The sequence below is a fragment of the Pleurodeles waltl genome, chromosome 8 (genome assembly GCF_031143425.1).
Source record: "Pleurodeles waltl isolate 20211129_DDA chromosome 8, aPleWal1.hap1.20221129, whole genome shotgun sequence".
Taxonomy (NCBI): domain Eukaryota; kingdom Metazoa; phylum Chordata; class Amphibia; order Caudata; family Salamandridae; genus Pleurodeles; species Pleurodeles waltl.
In genome coordinates, this window is record NC_090447.1 from 653,865,902 (window position 1) to 653,883,722 (window position 17,821).

The following is a 17,821-nucleotide window of genomic DNA, read 5'->3' on the forward strand; positions in this document are numbered from 1 at the left end:
CTGTTGGCGGTGACCGCCTCGCTGTTTGTTTGTACCGCTGTGGCGGTCGGAGTGTTAAAGTGGCTGTCTATGTTGGCGGTCGTGATTCCATTTTTTTTACCGCCAGCCTGTTGGCGGTTTTACTGCTGCTTTCACACTGACCGCCAGGGTTGTAATGAGGGCCAAAATGTTTACCCTTCCTTTGGAGATTACAGGCCTAGGGAATATAAAACAATACCTAGTGAAGAATTTCCCTTTTGCCCTGTATCTCCATTATCAATATTTGCCACATTTATGGGACTGGAGTTGCAAGACATGTTGCCCAAGACTTCTGTTCTGAGACTCTTTTAGAATGACACAAGTTACATATTACTCAATGAATAACACTGAGTCATCAGTACCTTGCCCAAAACGTGGTGCATTTTTCACCCACGGTAATATATGTATGTGTGGTGCTCCTTTAGTTTGGTATTCTTTTCTCCAGAACAAGTCTACAACCTTCTAATCTGTGCTTGAAGTATCTATAAACATTTGCAAGGACAATGGAACACAGTTCACCTACAGACTTAAAATCAATGCCTGGAATGTTTGCATTAGCTTGCCTGGGAAAATCCTGAATATCATCCCTAGTATACTCTGCACAGCTCAACGTAGCAAACCAGGCAGGTATTCCTAGATTCTATAAAATACACTTTAGCTCACCGTGGTGACAAAAGCAATATTTATGGGTACTACTTTGGAAAGCCATCATATTCATCAAGTTACTTTCTAGAAATTAATCTTTACCATGTACATTTTCCAAGAACTCTCTAGCAGTGATATCATTAAAACGTGTCCCTGTTCTCCTAGCATGGCCCTCAGCATAAGATCACTCTCAAACAAAAGGTGGAAAATATATGGTATGATTTGTCTTAAGTGGGGATCTGAAGAATACAATATACTGGATCTATATTCTGATGCAGGAAGCTGTAGTAGACATTCATCATAATGACCACTTTCTCCTATAGGAAACAACATTGGAAAAACTCTGTGCTTCTAAGCTTTTTTCCCCCACACACTTACTGGTTGTCATTTTTTCTTGCTTCATTTGGTACAGTTCTAAAGCATCGTCCACATATCTCTGAAATGTAGAGGGTGAATGTTGTAATGTTCATATATTTCTTCTTCTTTGCTTAAATCTACTTTTTTTAATTGAGCAGAAGCAGCTGATGTGGAATTTTCTGTTATAAGACAAGTAATATGTTCTTCTACATAAATATCTTTGTAAAACACATTTTTCTAATTTAAGGAATTGCAGAGTTCTTTTAACCCTATCACTGCTCACATATCCCTGGCAATTTGTTTCTCTTTAGTAGGTACTCCCTTTACTAGAACCACTTGTGGTTCGTCTTCTTCTCGATCTACCCGTATAGTTTCAATATTTGCCTTCATATTTAAAGGCAAATATACAACTTTACCTTTTAGGCCTTTTAGAAGTTTAGAAGGAGGTAACTTCTTATTTTAGTCTCCATTCTAACAGTGGCTTGAAAGAGATATACTGTTTGTATGAGAATAGTCTCATACAAACTCACATTTGGAAGCTCAGCGTGGGAAACATTTCCACTTTGTTATGAATACCTCTAGCAGGTATTTATTACCATCCAGTTTGTCAATACAATACTTGACAATCTGGGCTATGCACAAGTCAAACCTATTTTAAGCAATCAAAGAGCAAGTTTAAACCACTATGCCAGATCACTCTGTTCTGTTTTTTGTAGTGAGTTTGCCTTCAACAAACACACACTTTATCTGGAATTTTTGTAGTTATTCTTGCAAATGCATTTATGTCCTTTTTTAAAATTCTTAAACACTGTACTAGCATCTGAATGTCATCTATTACAGAATTGACTTCAGAATGAGTACCTCTTAATAGCACATCATTTAATTTTTGAAGCTCAAGAGCTGGACTTTTTACAAAATATAATCTTCTTACAAGATTACGCCTTTTAGTGTGGTGCACAGACAGTATTCGTATTTGATGGAAAGTACTGTCACAAATCTGCCGTGATAAACAAGCTAATGAATGTCCTTGAAGGTTTGTCAGTCTCGTACCACGACAAGAATCAAAGCTTTGGAGTAGTTTCATGTTTTCTTTCACAGTTACTTTGCTGTATTTGTTTAAAAAGAGACTAAGGGCCTGATTACAAGTTTGGCCGTCCAGGGACTGCCCTGGCGGCGGCTGCGGTCCGACTGCCCACATGTTGGTGGTCCAACTGCCGTATTAGGATTTTGGCAGTTTGCTTAACTAGAGACTGCCAGAGACACACTGACACTGCCAGCCATCCGCCAACCGCTTTGATGGCAGCTGGGAAAAGCAGCTGTCACAGGGCAGTATAGACAAGGGTACTGCTGTGCTGTTCTGCTGAGCCAACTATGGCAGGAGAGACCACCTGCTTCGAGATGGTAGAATCAAAGTAAATGGTGTGCGTGCTCCCCCATTACCTTTTATTCCCTTCAGTCTCCAAAGTGAGCTCCTTCGTCTAGGGTCCCCCCTTCACGGCAGCAACTTTGCCCCTGAAAAAAAGGAAAGTTGTACAAGTAAGTACAATTTGCATTTTTCTGCCATTGACTGTACTGGGCAAATGTGACCCTGTCTCTAGAAATGGAATGGTACATGCAGAAAGTATTTTTACACATGTGTAATTCATATGTGTACCTTTTGGTCAAAATATTCACATCTGCATTGACACAAATATAAAAATATATCTTGTGTTGATGACCACGTCCCCTGCCGGTCCACCGCTATCAAGTACATCGCCGCTGGGCCAGTTGTAACATTATAATACAGTGAGTGGGAGACCGTCAACTCTGCTCTCTTTTTGGGACAGCCACCTTGGTGGTCTGGTAGTCCGACCGCCAAACTCTTAATCAGGCCTAAAGTTTGGCAACAGAATGTTGTCTTATGTTGCATATGTTGCTACATTTCCATTCAAAAAATGGATTTTGAGGATGTTGACCTAATGCTTCATGAGTTACTTCTTCTTCTACATTTCTAGGAAGTAAGGTCCATATTTATACTTTTTTTGCACCGCATTTGCATCATTTTTTTGATGCAAAAGTGGCGCAAACTTACAAAATATAACTTTTGCATAAAAAAATTACGCAAATGCGGCACAAAAAAAGTATAAATATGGGACGAATTTTTCTTTTTCAATCGGTGTACCTTCTTTGATTTCATATTCATGGCCATCCCTATCGATTGCAAACACTAACTGATTTTCTTGTAAATAACTCTCCTTATTAAAAAAATGCCTTAGTGCTGGAAGTGTGTTCCCCCTCTTCCTGGACAATACTGCAAAGGTTTTTTTTCACTTGAACCTTTTGGCGACATTTTGTCTTCAGTAAATGACTCAGTTTATCTAAACATCACATTCTCTTCAAAATCAGAATAAATAGCTTTCTTTTTAATACCAAAGCCTTGTCAAATAGAGACTTAGCAACATCCTTCTGGTTCTGCAAAGTTATTTTGTTTTTTATTGTTTTCATGTTTCTCATAATATTAGACACTACTCTTCTATGAAAGAACTTCTGATAAAGTTCTTTAAATTTCTTTTTCTTAGATCTGTCTCATTGGGCTCCTTTTTGTGGCATTATCTTTTCTGAAGAATAATATGTTTTTTTGTTGAGACATGTTTCATTCTACTCACACCTGTTGAGGAAAGTTTACATATGTTATTTTTAAAAAAAGGATTTGATGCTCTTATTTGTATTTTCTGTTACCATCATTCTCTTTCTCTGGCTGTTTTTTCATGTTTGGAGACTTCTTTGTAGTACTGTTGATTTATCTTCTTTGTCTTCCGCTGTTGCTTTTGCATCTTCAAGTGTCTGGAAGCCCTACAGAGAAAATAAAGCATATGTAACATTTTATTTCAGCTTTTTACATACTTATTACTAATACATTTGTGTGTGTAGAAGGATTAATAGAAAATCTAGGCTCTGTGTTACTACATATAAACATACTATATTTCTGCATGCTGCAGTTTCATCAAACACTGATCCTGTTTCATAGCATCCTGTAACAGCAGTTTCTCTAGGTGATAGCTCAGCAGAGATTAACTCATTTGTGTACAAGACCTCTAGAAGGTAGGACCTCCTGTGTAACATGGTTTTATAAACTCCCAACAATTAATATCTTTGGAAAGAGTAATGAGTATCTGTAAAAGGCCTCAGACAAACATTAACCTATGTGATACCATATTTTACCAAGGGGAGATGAAGGATAATAAGGTTTGATGTAAAATCAGAAATTTGTAATATAAATCTATACAGAGTGAATCCCTCACTTTTAACGGAACATTCTATCTCAACTAATCGATCTGTAGAGGTTATAGTCTAGGTGTAAAAGGTTTAGTGAGTTATTCATCCCTGCAAAAAGGCATGTCCACACTGTACTGTTTAGATTAAAGAGTGAGTGTGAAGGGCTACAGTAATAAAGGCATTTGTCACAACATATGTTTTATCATAGTGAAGAAGGTGTTTGCTATCTGTCAACTGACACTTCTGAAGCAGATAAAGAATATATGTAGAAGGATCTATGCTAAAACTAGACCTTCTATTATCACATCTTAACATACCACAGCTTCTGTATGCCTCAGTTTTAGGAGAGAGGGATTCCTTTTCTTATAAGCGTGTACAGGCTAACTGCCTCTTTGCTATTATGACAACATAGCCTCTCTAATGAGACATCTCTTCACACGGAGAGCTGGGTGTGACAGGCTTTACAGATAAAGTCATCTCTCTCTAAAGATATTTTCTCTGAGTGTATAGGGTGTTTAATTCAGTACAGTAACACCACCCTTTCTAATTATTCCTATGAGCAGAATAGACAGTCTCTGTATAAGCACTGACAGAATGGGTAGGCCATGTGCAATTATATTTCAGCACACTGTACATTCTACATGGTACAGTTAGGTCAAACAGTGATCCTATGATCCTATCCCATATTGCCCTGGAACAATAGTCTCTCTAAGTGATAGCTCAAGAGAGGTAATGTTTTGTGTAGAAGACCTTTGAGAGCTAAAGCTACATGACTTTTTAAAGAGCAAGCTGTCTACTTATATTTGTGAAGAGACCAAAGGTTATCTGTAAAAGCCTCTAACAAAGATCTGCATACTGAATGGGTCTTCCTGGGCTGGGAGGGTGGAGGGCATGACACATTTGAAAGGACAGTGGCCTGCCCTCACACAATGGACTGCCAGACCCCCTACTGGGACTCTGGCAGACAGGATAGAACTGAAATGGGACCTGGTGCACTTCTAAGCCACTCTTTGAAGTCTCCCCCACTTCAAAGGCACATTTGGGTATTTAAACAGGGCCTCTGACCCTACCAACTCAGGCACTTCTGGACAAGATACCACTGGTGAAGAAACTCTGAACCAGAACCTGCAACCTGCCAAGAGGAAGTGCCTGGCTGCCCAAAGGACTTTTCTGCAAAGGACTGCTGCCCTGCTGTTGCCCTGCTGCCTTGCTGCCCTCTGGCTCTGCTGGGAAGTGCTCTCCAAGGTCTTGGATAGAGCTTGCCTCCTGTTCCTTGAAGTCTCAAGGCCAAAAAGACTTCCTCCTGCAAAGAACTCCTTGTGCGGTGAAAATTGAACGCACAGCCTTCCAGAAACGACACACAGCCTGCATCACGATGAGAAACTCACCGCCTGCCGTACCGGAACGACACAGCATGGCTCCCCGAGAGGAGATCAATGCAGTGCTAGCGTTGCGACTGGAACTTTGACGCATGGCCCACTGGATCGACGCATAGCCGAGCCAGAACGACACAGCCCGACATCCTGCGAGAAGAATCAACGCAGCGCCTGCGGTGCAACAGAAATTTCCCCGCATTGCCCACCAGATCGACGCAGCCCCTGTGACTTCGTCCTGCACACCCAGGATTTCTTTGCATTGTTCCTCAGGCATCCGAATTCCCTGCTATCCGAAGAGGATCCAAGTCAGCGTGCCGGAAATCGACACAAAGCCTTCCCTGCGTGGAAAATTATCGATGCATCGTCTGTATGTGCCCGGAGAAACCGATGGACACCTCCCCGCTATCCACGCATCTCCTCCTCTGCAGTCCCTTGCAGAGAATTTGAACGCAAACCAGGTACTTTGTGCTTGCAAAAGACACTTTTTGCTTCTTAAAGACTAAAGACTCTTTTCTATCATTCTCTAAAGTGATATTTTAACATGTACTTATCAAATCTTGATAGTTTTGACCTGCATTTAACCAGATAAATATTATATATGTTTCTAAAAACTGTGTGGCGTTTTTTTGTGGTGTTATACTGTGTTATTGCATGAGTTATTGTACAAATACTTTACACATTGCCTTCTAAGTTAAACCTGACTGCTCAATGCCTTTATAAAGAGCAAACTGTTGTTTGATATCTGTGGACATAGTTATACATAGTGTACATAGTGTGTATAAAAAGCATCAGACAAACACAATCCCCTGTGCAACCCGTTTTACCAGAGGGGAGATAAGGGATAGTTAAGTTCGATTTCAAATGAGAGGTTTGTAATGGAGTTGCATACAGAGTCATAGGCTCACTTCCATAAGAACATTTCCTCTCTACTAATAAGTCTGTCAGAGGTTATTGGTTGGGTATAAAAAAGTTTAGTGAGTAATCTACCTGTTCACAAAGGCATGTCTTTGGACAGAATATGGTGTATAAATGGCTTTACAGACAGCAAGGTCTCTACTGATACCTCTGAAGAGAGTAAAGAGTGAATGTAGATGGTTTTATATAAACACTAGAGCCCTCATTACGAGTTTGGAGAAGGAATCTGAAGATAATTTTGTAGCTGCTCCAGTGTCCCCTATGGTGCTCCCCTCACCTTCCGTCCCACTGGTCCCCTCAGCGTCAGTGGACTCTGCCTCCTGGGTCCTGTGGGATGCAGCCTTCCTAGTCACTGGTCCTCCTTCTCCTTTACCAGATGATGCTAATGCACACAGAGAGGTGGAGAGAGAAGGAGGTTGGGAGAGAAAGCAAGGGAGAAAAGGGTCGATAACTACCCATCTTGTACCCGTACCAACAAGATCTCAACTTATCTCGCCTGTGACAAATAATGGCTATAATACAATTACCATAAACATAATTCAGGTAGCCATAACCAACTACATAACCTTTTACCTCACCTCTTCACCCAAGAAACAATACTGAACATCTTACATGCCTGTCATTGGTCGTATTTGCATGTCTACTAATTTACTTCATGAACATACCTACATGTCAATCATAACACAATGAAACAAAAATTAACTTCAGAGGTACTGTATACACAAACGATATGACAGGTATGTGAGGAATACATTTTGTACAGATGTCCATTTATATTGTAATGAATCCTCTTTCAATGTACACTACACACATTTGTCATAACCCAAATACAGAGCTAACAAGATAACTCTGGCTGAGTAAAGTCGACTCAGGGATAGAGAATGAAGGTTATAGAATGCCTCAACATTGAAGTTTGTCTTAATTGCAGTTGATAATTTGATACAGCGCCACAACATCAATGCTTGCATGGCTTTACAAAGCTAACGTACATCACTGCAACACAATTGGAGTGGCAACCATGACTGTATATTACTCTAATTCCATTAGACCTCATCAGTACCTAAGATCAGTAAGGGACACAGTAGAAAACCATACAAATGTCCCCTAACAGTCTGCACTTACTCCCTTGTGGCTGCCATGCTGCCCTCAAGCACCCATTCAACTCTGGATAGGACACTGCCAATATGCGGGCCATTATGGAGGTCAGGGTCCGACAGGCACCCCTTCCTCGTTGGGAGGCTGTCCCCAACTGGGCCGCTGCGGTCTTCCGGGCCCACCATCTCAGGTTCTCCCACTGCTTCCTACAGTGGGTGCTCCGCCGGCTATGGACCCCCAGGGTCCGCACTTGTTTGGCGATGGCTCTCCATAACCCTTTCTTCTGATGGACGCTGACCTGCATGGGAGACATAGAAAAAAGGAGAACATAACGTAGATGATGCAAAACATCATCAGCATTTGTGACATACAGCATACACAGCACATGCACATACACAATACACTGTACACCACATACGTGTTTAGTGTTAGAAATGGGGTCTTTGGTTGACATTCAGGTTACCCCCTGTTCAAGCAAGGACCCTCAGTCTAGTCAGGGTAAAAGAGAATCACCCTCAGCTAACCCCTGCTTACCCCCTTAGTAGCTTTGCAGAACAGTAGGCTTAACTTCAGAGTGCTAGGTGTAAAGTATTTGTACCAATATACACTGTAACTTAACGAAAACACTACAAAATGACACAACACAGGTTTAGAAAAATAGGAAATATTTATCTAAACAAAACAAGACCAAAACGACAAAAATCCACAATACACAAGTCAAGTTATTAATTAAAAATCAAAAAGAGTCTTTAAGTAGTATCAAACACACACTAACCCTGTTAGCATGAAAATGTACCTTGGGTGCATCAAAAATAACCCCGCACGGGTGAGTGCGCATCAAAAGGGGCTTGCGATGCATTGATTCCACTCACGAGCGGATCCTTGCGTCGTTTCTCCTTTCACCTGGTCAGGGCGTGACGTTTCTTCTCTCCGCAGGAGAGCAATGCGTTGATCCGGTCAACACTCTCGGGTCCGGGCAGTACTTGTAACTGCTTTACCACTTTGTCATTGGTGCTTTTCATAAGAAAAACATATACCAAATACTTCAGAATATACACAGTAACCTAAACATGTTAACTTTTCTTCTCTAAAACTTTCTAAAACAAATTCTGAAAAGTTTCTAAAAACTTTCAAAAGTTTTCAAAAGTTTTTTCCTTTCTTTAAAAAGTTTCAAAACCTTTTTCTCTCTCTGTCCTAAACCCTTTCATGTCTGCAGGAGAACTTACTCCCACAGTTGTCCAGACAACATATGGGAATCTAAACTTTAAAAGTTTGAGGGGTCTCTGCATTGAAAGAGGTTTAGCAATGTGTAAGAATCCTACCGAAGATCTTCTCCTTAGCCTTCTCCTAGAAAGTGACCAGAACCAGTCTGTCCCATCCCAGGATCAGGAGGTAGAGGAAGGGGGTACCCAGCAAGACTCAGAGGAGTCCCCTGAGGATGCTGGGGAGGGTTCTTCCAAGGACCTGCCAGCTAACAGGCCATCTAGTGACACTGGTAGTGGAATGGGGTCACACATTAGTAGGGCACCTTTCACTCCTAAAGGCTAGGTTACTAGAGTCCAGCCAGTTAGGGACAGGTCTAACTCTGCCAATTCCCATATTTCTTCTGTGTCTCACAATTCCCAAGCCTCCCACCCTGAGGATAACTTAATGGAAAGGGAACTCAGAAAGCTGAGGTTGGAAGAGGCCAGGCTGAAGCTTAAACAGCAGCAGCTGGCCTTAGACAGGGAATCTCTGGATGTGGAAAGGGAAAGGCAGAGGTTGGGGTTAGTTCCCCATGGTGGCAGCAGCAGTGTTTTTGATAGCAATCCTGTTAGAGAGCAAGATTCCAGAAACCTGCATAAGATAGTCCCCCCTTACAAGGAGGGGGATCACATTAAAAGTGGTTTGCTGCACTTGAGAGGGCCTGTATGGCACAGTTGGTCCCTCAAAGGCAGTGGGCTGCTTTCTTGTGGCTATCTTTCACTGGTAAGGGTAGGGATAGGCTCCTTACTGGCAGAGAAAGTGATGCTAACAATTACAAAGTTTTGAAGGATGCACTCTTGGATGGATTTGGCTTAACCACTGAACAATACAGGATTAAGTTCAGAGACACCAGAAAAGAGTCCTCTCAAGACTGGACAGACTTTGCAGACTGTTCAGTGAAGGCCGTGGAGGGTTGGTTATATGGCAGTAAGGTGACTGACTATGAATGCCTTTATAATCTAATCCTGAGCTAGCATATTTTGAACAATTGTGTGTCTGATTTGTTGCACCAGTACTTGGTAGACTCAGATCTGACCTCTCCCCAAGAATTGGGAAAGAAGGCAGACAAATGGGTCAGAACAAGAGTGAACAGAAAAGTTCATACAAGGGGTGACAAGGATGGCAAGAAGAAGGATGGTAAGTCTTCTGACAAGGGTGGGGACAAAGATAAAAAACATTCTGAGTCTTCACCAGGCCCACAAAATTCCTCTGGGGGTGGTGGGTCCAAATCCTATTCTCACAATCAGAAAAAGCCATTGTGTTATTTATGTAAAGTAATAGGCCATTGGGCAAGTGATGCTACTTGTCCAAAGAAAAACACCAAGGCTCCCTCTACCACAACCCCAACTGCAACCTCCAGTGCCCCTAGTAATAGCAGTGGTAGTGGGAAGTCTACTACAAATAGCCAATCCAAGGGTGTAGCTGGGATCACTATTGGCAGTGTAGTTGGGGTTGGTCTTGTTAGGGAGACCACAGAGGCTCTTTTAGTCTCTGATGGTGGAATTGACTTTGCCACCTTGGTTGCTTGTCCCCTTAATATGGGTAAGTACAAGCAACTACTCCTAATTAATGGTGTTGAGGTTGAGGCCTACAGGGACAGAGGAGCCAGTGTAACTATGGTTATAGAGAAACTGGTTCACCCTGAACAACACCTACTTGGTCAGCAGTACCAAGTGACTGATGCTCACAATAACACACCTAGCCACCCCATGGCTGTTGTGAATCTCAACTGGGTGGGGGGGGTTACTGGTCCAAAGAAAGTTGTGGTAGCCACTGAATTACCTGTAGATTGCTTACTAGGCAATGATTTGGAGACATCAGCTTGGAATGAAGTGGAGTTGGAGGCTCATGCAGCAATGCTGGGCATTCCTGGGCATATTCTTGCTTTGACAAGGGCTCAGGCTAAGAAGCAAAAAGGACAGGGAAACTTGGATCCTGGAACAATGGACCAAGTGCTCCCAAAACCTAGGGGTAGTAAGGGTAAATCATTGCCCAATATCACTCCCTCACCAGAAGGTTTCCCTTTTGAGGAAGAGGAATCCTCTCCCTATGCAAAACCTACACCAGACGAGCTGGCAGCAGACACTGCTGAGCTTTTGGGTGCAGGGGGGCCTGCTAGGGAAGAGCTGAGTGTGGCACAGCAGACCTGTCCCACACTGAGGGGCATATTTATACTCTGTTTGCGTCGGAATTGCGTCGGTTTTTTTTACGCAATTCCGACGCAAAACTAACTCCATATTTATACTTTGGCGTTAGACGCGTCTAGCGCCAAAGTCCATGGAGTTTGCGTCATTTTTTAGCGTGGACACCTACTTTGCGTTAATGAGATGCAAGGTAGGCGTTCCCGTCTAAAAAATTGACTCCGAGGCATGTGCGCCGTATTTACACTCCCGGGCAAAATTCACGCCCGGGAGTGGGCGGGTCAAAAAAAATGACGTACGGCCGCTTTTGCGCCGTTTTTTAGCGCCTGGAAAAGGCAGGCGTTAAGGGACCTGTGGGCTCTGAAGGAGCCCAGAGGTGCCCTCCCATGCCCCCAGGGATACCCCCTGTCACCCTTGCCCACCCCAGGAGGACACCCAAGGCTGGAGGGACCCATCCCAGGGACATTAAGGTAAGTTCAGGTAGGTTTTTTTTTTTGTTTTTTTTGTGGCATAGGGGGGCCTGATTTGTGCCCCCCTACATGCCACTATGCCCAATGACCATGCCCAGGGGACAGAAGTCCCCTGGGCATGGCCATTGGGCAAGGGGGCATGACTCCTGTCTTTGCTAAGACAGGAGTCATTTCTATGGGGGTCGGGAGTCGGAAAAAATGGCGCAAATCGGGTTGAGGCGAAAAATTTGCCTCAGCCTGACTTGCCCCATTTTTTGGCGCCCAAGCTCCATATCCCCCTACGCCGGCGCTGCCTGGTGTACGTCGTTTTTTTCCACGCACACCAGGCAGCGCCGGCGGCTAACGCCGGCTAACGCCGGCTAACGTCATTGATTAAATACGGCGCTAATTTTTTGGACGCAAAACTGCGTTAGCGCAGTTTTGCGTCAAAAAGTATACATATGGCCCTGAGGGTTTAAGACAGCAAGCTGTCAAACAGCAGAATGGGGATGTCAGTGATAGCCATAAGGTGTATTGGGAAGACAACCTCCTGTATACTGAATCAAGGGACCTTAAACCTGGAGCTGCCAGGAGATTGGTCATCCCTTTGCAGTACAGGGAGTTCCTTCTTACCTTGGCACATGACATTCCTTTGGCTGGGCATTTGGGCCAGAGTAAAACTTGGGACAGGCTTGTTCCCCTATTTCACTGGCCTCATATATCAGAGGACACTAAAGAGTTTTGTCTCTCTTGTGTGACTTGCCAAGCCAGTGGCAATACTGGTGGCACACCAAAGGGTCCCTCAATTCCACTTCCTGTGATTGGGGTGCCCTTTGAGAGGGTAGGGGTTGACATAGTTGGCCCCCTTGACCCTCCAACAGCTTCAGGCAATAGGTTTATCCTTGTGGTAGTGGACCATGCCACTAGGTATCCTGAATCAATCCCCTTAAGGACCACTACAGCTCCTACAGTGGCAAAGGCCCACCTAGGAATCTTTTCCAGAGTGGGCTTCCCTAAGGAAGTGGTGTCAGACAGAGGTAGTAACTTTATGTCTCCATACCTCAAAGCAATGTGGAAGGAGTGTGGTGTAACATACAAGTTCACTACTCCTTATCACCCACAAACAAAGGGTCTGGTTGAGAGGTTTAATAAAACTCTCAAAAGTATGATAATGGGATTCCCTGAAAAACTCGGAAGGAGATGGGATGTCCTGTTACCTTGCCTCCTTTTTGCTTACAGGGAGGTACTCCAAAAAGGAGTGGGCTTTGGCCCCATTGAACTCCTCTTTGGGCACCCCTGTGAGAGGTCCCCTTGCACTTGTTAAGGAGGGTTGGGAACAACCTTTAAAAGCTCCTAAACAGGACATTGTGGACTGGGTGTACTTGGCCTAAGATCAAGAATGGCTGAGTACATGAAAAAGGCCAGTAAAAACCTTCAGGCCAGCCAGGAGCTGCAAAAGCAATGGCATGACCAGAATGCTGTCCTGACCCAGTACCACCCAGGACAGAAGGTGTGGGTATTGGAGCCTGTGGCCCCAAGAGCACTCCTGGACAAATGGAGTGGACCCCATCTAATTGTTGAGAAAAAGGGTGAGGGTTACCTACTTGGTAGACCTGGGCACTGCCAGGAGTCCCATTAGGGTGTTCCATGTCAACTGCCTAAAACCCTACTATGACAGGGCTGATCTCACCCTGCTCATGGCAACTGATGAGGGACAGGAAGAAGACAGTGACCCTCTCCCTGATCTCTTCTCCACCACTGAAGCTGATGGCTTAGTGGAGGGAGTAGTACTTGCAGATTGCCTTACTGCTGAGCAGAAGGACAACTGTGTAAATCTCTTTAGTCAGTTGTTTGAGCTCTTCTCACTGATACCAGGTACCACTACTTGGTGTGAGCATACAATCAATACTGGAGACAGTTTACCTGTCAAAAGTAAGATTTATATGCAGCCTGACCATGACAGGGACTGCATAAAACAAGAGGTTCAGAAAATGTTAGACTTAGGAGTGATTGAGCCTTCAGAAAGCTCATGGGCTAGCCCAGTGGTGCTGGTTCCAAAACCTCACAGTAAGGATGGTAAAAGAGAGATGAGGTTTTGTGTTGACTATAGAGGGCTCAACCAAGTAACCAAGACAGATGCTCACCCTATACCCAGGGCAGATGAGCTGATAGATACACTAGCTTCTGCCAAGTATCTAAGCACTTTTGATTTAACTGCAGGGTATTGGCAGATTAAATTATCAGAAGAAGCTAAACCCAAAACTGCATTTTTAACCATTGGAGGCACTATCAATTCACTGTGATGCCCTTTGGTCTGAAGAATGCACCTGCCACTTTTCAAAGGTTGGTGAACACAGTCCTGCAAGGATTGGAAGCTTTTAGTGCAGCATATCTAGATGGTCTAGCTGTCTTTAGCTCCACCTGGGATGATCACCTGGTCCACCTGTGGAAAGTTTTGGAGGCCCTGCAAAAGGCAGGCCTCACTATCAAGGCCTCAAAGTGCCAGATAGGGCAGGGGAAAGTGGTTTATCTGGTCCACCTGGTAGGTGGAGAACAGATTGCACCACTGCAGGGGAAGAACCAGACCATTATGGAGCTTTTCTAGGCCTCCAGGGTACTATAGGAGGTTCATCAGGAATTATGGCTCCATTTCAGCTCCTCTTAATAACCTCACTAGTAAGAAGATGCCTAAAAAGGTATTGTGGACAGCTAGCTGTCAAAAAGCTTTTGATGAGCTCAAACAGGCCATGTGCTCTTCACCTGTCCTAAAAAGCCCTTGCTACTCCAAAAGGTGAATGGGGGTTGGGCAGTGCTATCACAGCTTAATACTGAGGGCCACGATCAACCTGTTGCTTTTATCAGCAGGAGGTTGACCCCTAGAGAAAAGCGTTGGCCTGCCATAGAAAGGGAGGCCTTTGCTGTGGTCTGGGCACTGAAAAAGTTAAGACCATACCTGTTTGATACTCACTTTATTGTTCAGACAGACCACAAACCTCTACTTTGGCTAAAACAAATGAAAGGTTTAAACCCTAAATTGTTGCGGTGGTCCATCTCCCTACACGGAATGGCATGTACAGTGGAACATAGACCTGGGAGTACCCACTCCAATGAAGATGGACTCTCCAGATGTTTCCATTTAGACAATGAAGACTTATCTGGGCAAGGTTAGCCTTATTGTCCCTGTACCATCTTGCCTGGAATGTTACCCCCATTCTTTACGTATGTGTCAGTTTGTTTTTGCCTGTGTCACTGGGATCCTGCTAGCCAGGACCCCATTGCTCATAATTTGTGACCTGTATGTGTTCCCTGTGTGGTGCCTAACTGTATCACTGAGGCTCTGCTAACCAGAACCTCAGTGATTATGCTCTCTCTGCTTTTAAACTTGTCACTGCAGGCTAGTGACTTTTTTCACCAATTCTGATTGGCACACTGGAACACCCTTATAATTCCCTAGTATATGGTACCTAGGTACCAAGGGTATTGGGGTTCCAGGAGATCCCTATGGGCTGCAGCATTTCTTTTGCCACCCATAGGGAGCTCAGACAATTCTTACACAGGACTGTCACTGCAGCCTGAGTGAAATAACGTCACAGCCATTTTACACTGCACTTAAGTAACTTATAAGTCACCTATATGTCTAACCCTCACCTAGTGAAGGTTAGGTGCAATGTTACTAAGTGTGAGTGCACCCTGGTACTAGCCAAGGTGCCCTCACATTGTTCAGGGCAATTTCCCCAGACTTTGTGAGTGCTGGAACTCCATTACACATGTGAACTACATATAGGTCAATACCTATGTGTAGCTTCACAATGGTAACTCCGAACATGGTCATGTAACATGTATAAGGTCATGGAATTGTCCCCCCAAGTCAAATCTGGTATTGAGGTGCCAGTCCCATGCATCCCCGGGCTCCAGAATGGACCCCGGATACTGCCAAACTAGCTCTCTGGGGTTTTCTCTGCAGCTATTGCTGCTGCCAACCCTCAAACAGGTTTATGTCCTCCTGGGGTCTGGGCAGCCCAGTCCCAGGAAGGCAGAACAAAGGATTTCCTCTGAGAGAGGGTGTTACACCCTCTCCATTTTGGAAATAGGTGTTAAGGGCTGGGAGGAGTAGCCTCCCCCAGCCTCTGGAAATGCTTTGAAGGGCACAGATGGTGCTCTCCTTGCATGAACCAGTCTACACTGGTTCAGGGAACCCCCGGCCCCTGTTCTGGCATGAAACTGAACAAAGAAAAGGGGAGTGACCACATCACCACCCCAGGGGTGGTACCCAGAGCTCCTCCAGTGTGTCCCAGACCTCTGCCATCTTGAATACAGAGGTATGAGGGCACAATGGAGACATCTGAGTGGCCAGTGCCAGCAGGTGACATCAGAGACCCCTCCTGATAGGCTCTTACCTGGCTAGGTAGTCAATCCTCCTCTGAGGGCTATTTAGGGTCGCTCCTGTGGGTTTCTCTGGAGATAACGAATGCAGGAGCTCACCAGAGTTGCTCTGAATCTCTCTCTTTGACTTCTGCCAAGGATCGACCGCTGACTGCTCCAAGACGCTTGCAAAACCACAACAAAGTAGCAAGAAGACTACCAGCAACATTGTAGCACCTAATCCTGCCGGCTTTCTCGACTGTTTCGTGGTGGTGCATGCTCAGAGGGCTGTCTGCCTTCACCCTGCACTGGAAGCCAAGAAGAAATCTCCTGTGGGTCAACGGAATCTTCCCCCTGCTACCGCAGGCACGAAACTTCTGCCTCACCAGCCCTCTGGGTCCCCTCTCATCTTTTCAAGCGTGGTCCCTGGAACACAGGAGCTGGATCCAAGTGTCCTTGAGAGTCCAGTGGTCCTTCTGTCCAAATTTGGTGGAGGTAAGTCCTTGTCTCCCCACGCCAGACAATAATCCTGTGTACTGCGTGATCTGCAGCTGCTAGGGCTTCTGTGCACTTTTGCAAGGATTCCTTCATGCACAGCACAGCCCAGGTCCCCAGCACTCCGTCCTGCATTGCTCAACTCACTGAGTTGACCACCGGCTTCGTGGGACCCTCTTTTGTTGTGTTGAGACGACTGCTGTGCCCAGATTTCTTGAACACTTGTTCAAGTGCTTCTGCAGGTGCTGCCTGCTTCTGCGTGGGCTCTCTCTGTTGCTGAGCCCCCCATCTGTCCCCTCCGCCAAGGAGCAACCTCCTGGTCCTTTCTGGGCCCTGGCAGCACCCATTATCTTCAACCGTGGCTCTTGCAGGTAGCAATACTTGTTTGCGGTCTTTCTGTGTGGAAACAACTCTGCGTCCTCCAGCACACCGTGGGACATCTTCTGACAAAAGGAGAAGTTCCTGGCACCTTTCGTTGTTGCAGAATCTTTGGCTTCTTCCACCCGGAGGCAGCCCTTTTGCACCTTCATCCGGGGTTTAGTGGGCTCCTGCCCCCCTGGACACTTGCGTGACTCTTGGACTTGGTCCCCTGCCTTTGCATGTCCAGGAATCCATCTTCAGTGCTTTGCAGTCAGTTGCTGACTTTGCAGAATCCCCTATCTCAACTTTACTGTCTTTCTGGGGTAGTAGGGTAACTTTACTCCTACTTTTCAGGGTCTTGGGGTGGGGTATCTTGGACACCCTTAGTGTTTTCTTACACTCCCAGTGACCCTCTACACACTACACTAGGCCTGGGGTCCATTCGTGGTTCGCATTCCACCCTTGCAGTATATGTTTTTTGTTGCCCCTAGGCCTATTGTCTCCTATTGCATTCTATTGTGTTCTACAGCGTTTGCACTACTTTTTGAACTGTTTTACTTACCTGATTTTGGTTTGTGTGTATATTTTGTGTATTTAACTTACCTCCTAAGGGAGTATATCCTCTGAGATACTTTTGGCATATTGTCACTAAAATAAAGTACCTTTATTTTTGGTAACTCTGAGTAGTGTGTTTTCTTATGATATAGTGCTATATGATATAAGTGGTATAGTAGGAGCTTTGCATGTCTCCTAGTTCAGCCTAAGCTGCTCTGCTATAGCTATCTCTATCACCCTAAGCTGCTAGAACACTACTAATCTACTAATAAGGGTTACCTGGACTTGGCACAAGGTGTAAGTACCATCAGGTACCCACTATAAGCCAGGCCAGCCTCCTACATTGACACTCACATATGAAGTGTCTGTCAGCTGGCAATACTTCAGATGTATGTTCATATCCATGTAAGAAAATTCCGTACTGTGCCACATATAGGAAGCTTTTGTTTGTTCATGACTTCAATTTCTGTACACTTCCCATAGTCATAAGTATGGCAATATGAGGTAAGGCCATAATGTCTGGGTAGGAATGGTGTGTGGACAAATGTTTCCA

The 17,821-nt window shown here is 44.6% G+C and overlaps 1 long non-coding RNA gene across 2 annotated transcripts in view; it reads right to left on the minus strand.

The window, feature by feature from the left end:
* Positions 1-7,340, minus strand: part of LOC138249143 (uncharacterized) — a 129,483-nt gene extending 122,143 nt beyond the window's left edge. For both annotated transcript variants that reach the window (XR_011194746.1, XR_011194747.1), the window contains exons 1-4: positions 6,844-7,340; positions 3,739-3,852; positions 2,461-2,532; positions 1,042-1,099 (exon numbers count right to left, since the gene is read on the minus strand). This is a non-coding gene — a long non-coding RNA (uncharacterized lncRNA). The remainder of the gene's footprint in view (positions 1-1,041; positions 1,100-2,460; positions 2,533-3,738; positions 3,853-6,843) is intronic.
* Positions 7,341-17,821: the final 10,481 nt, after the last annotated feature.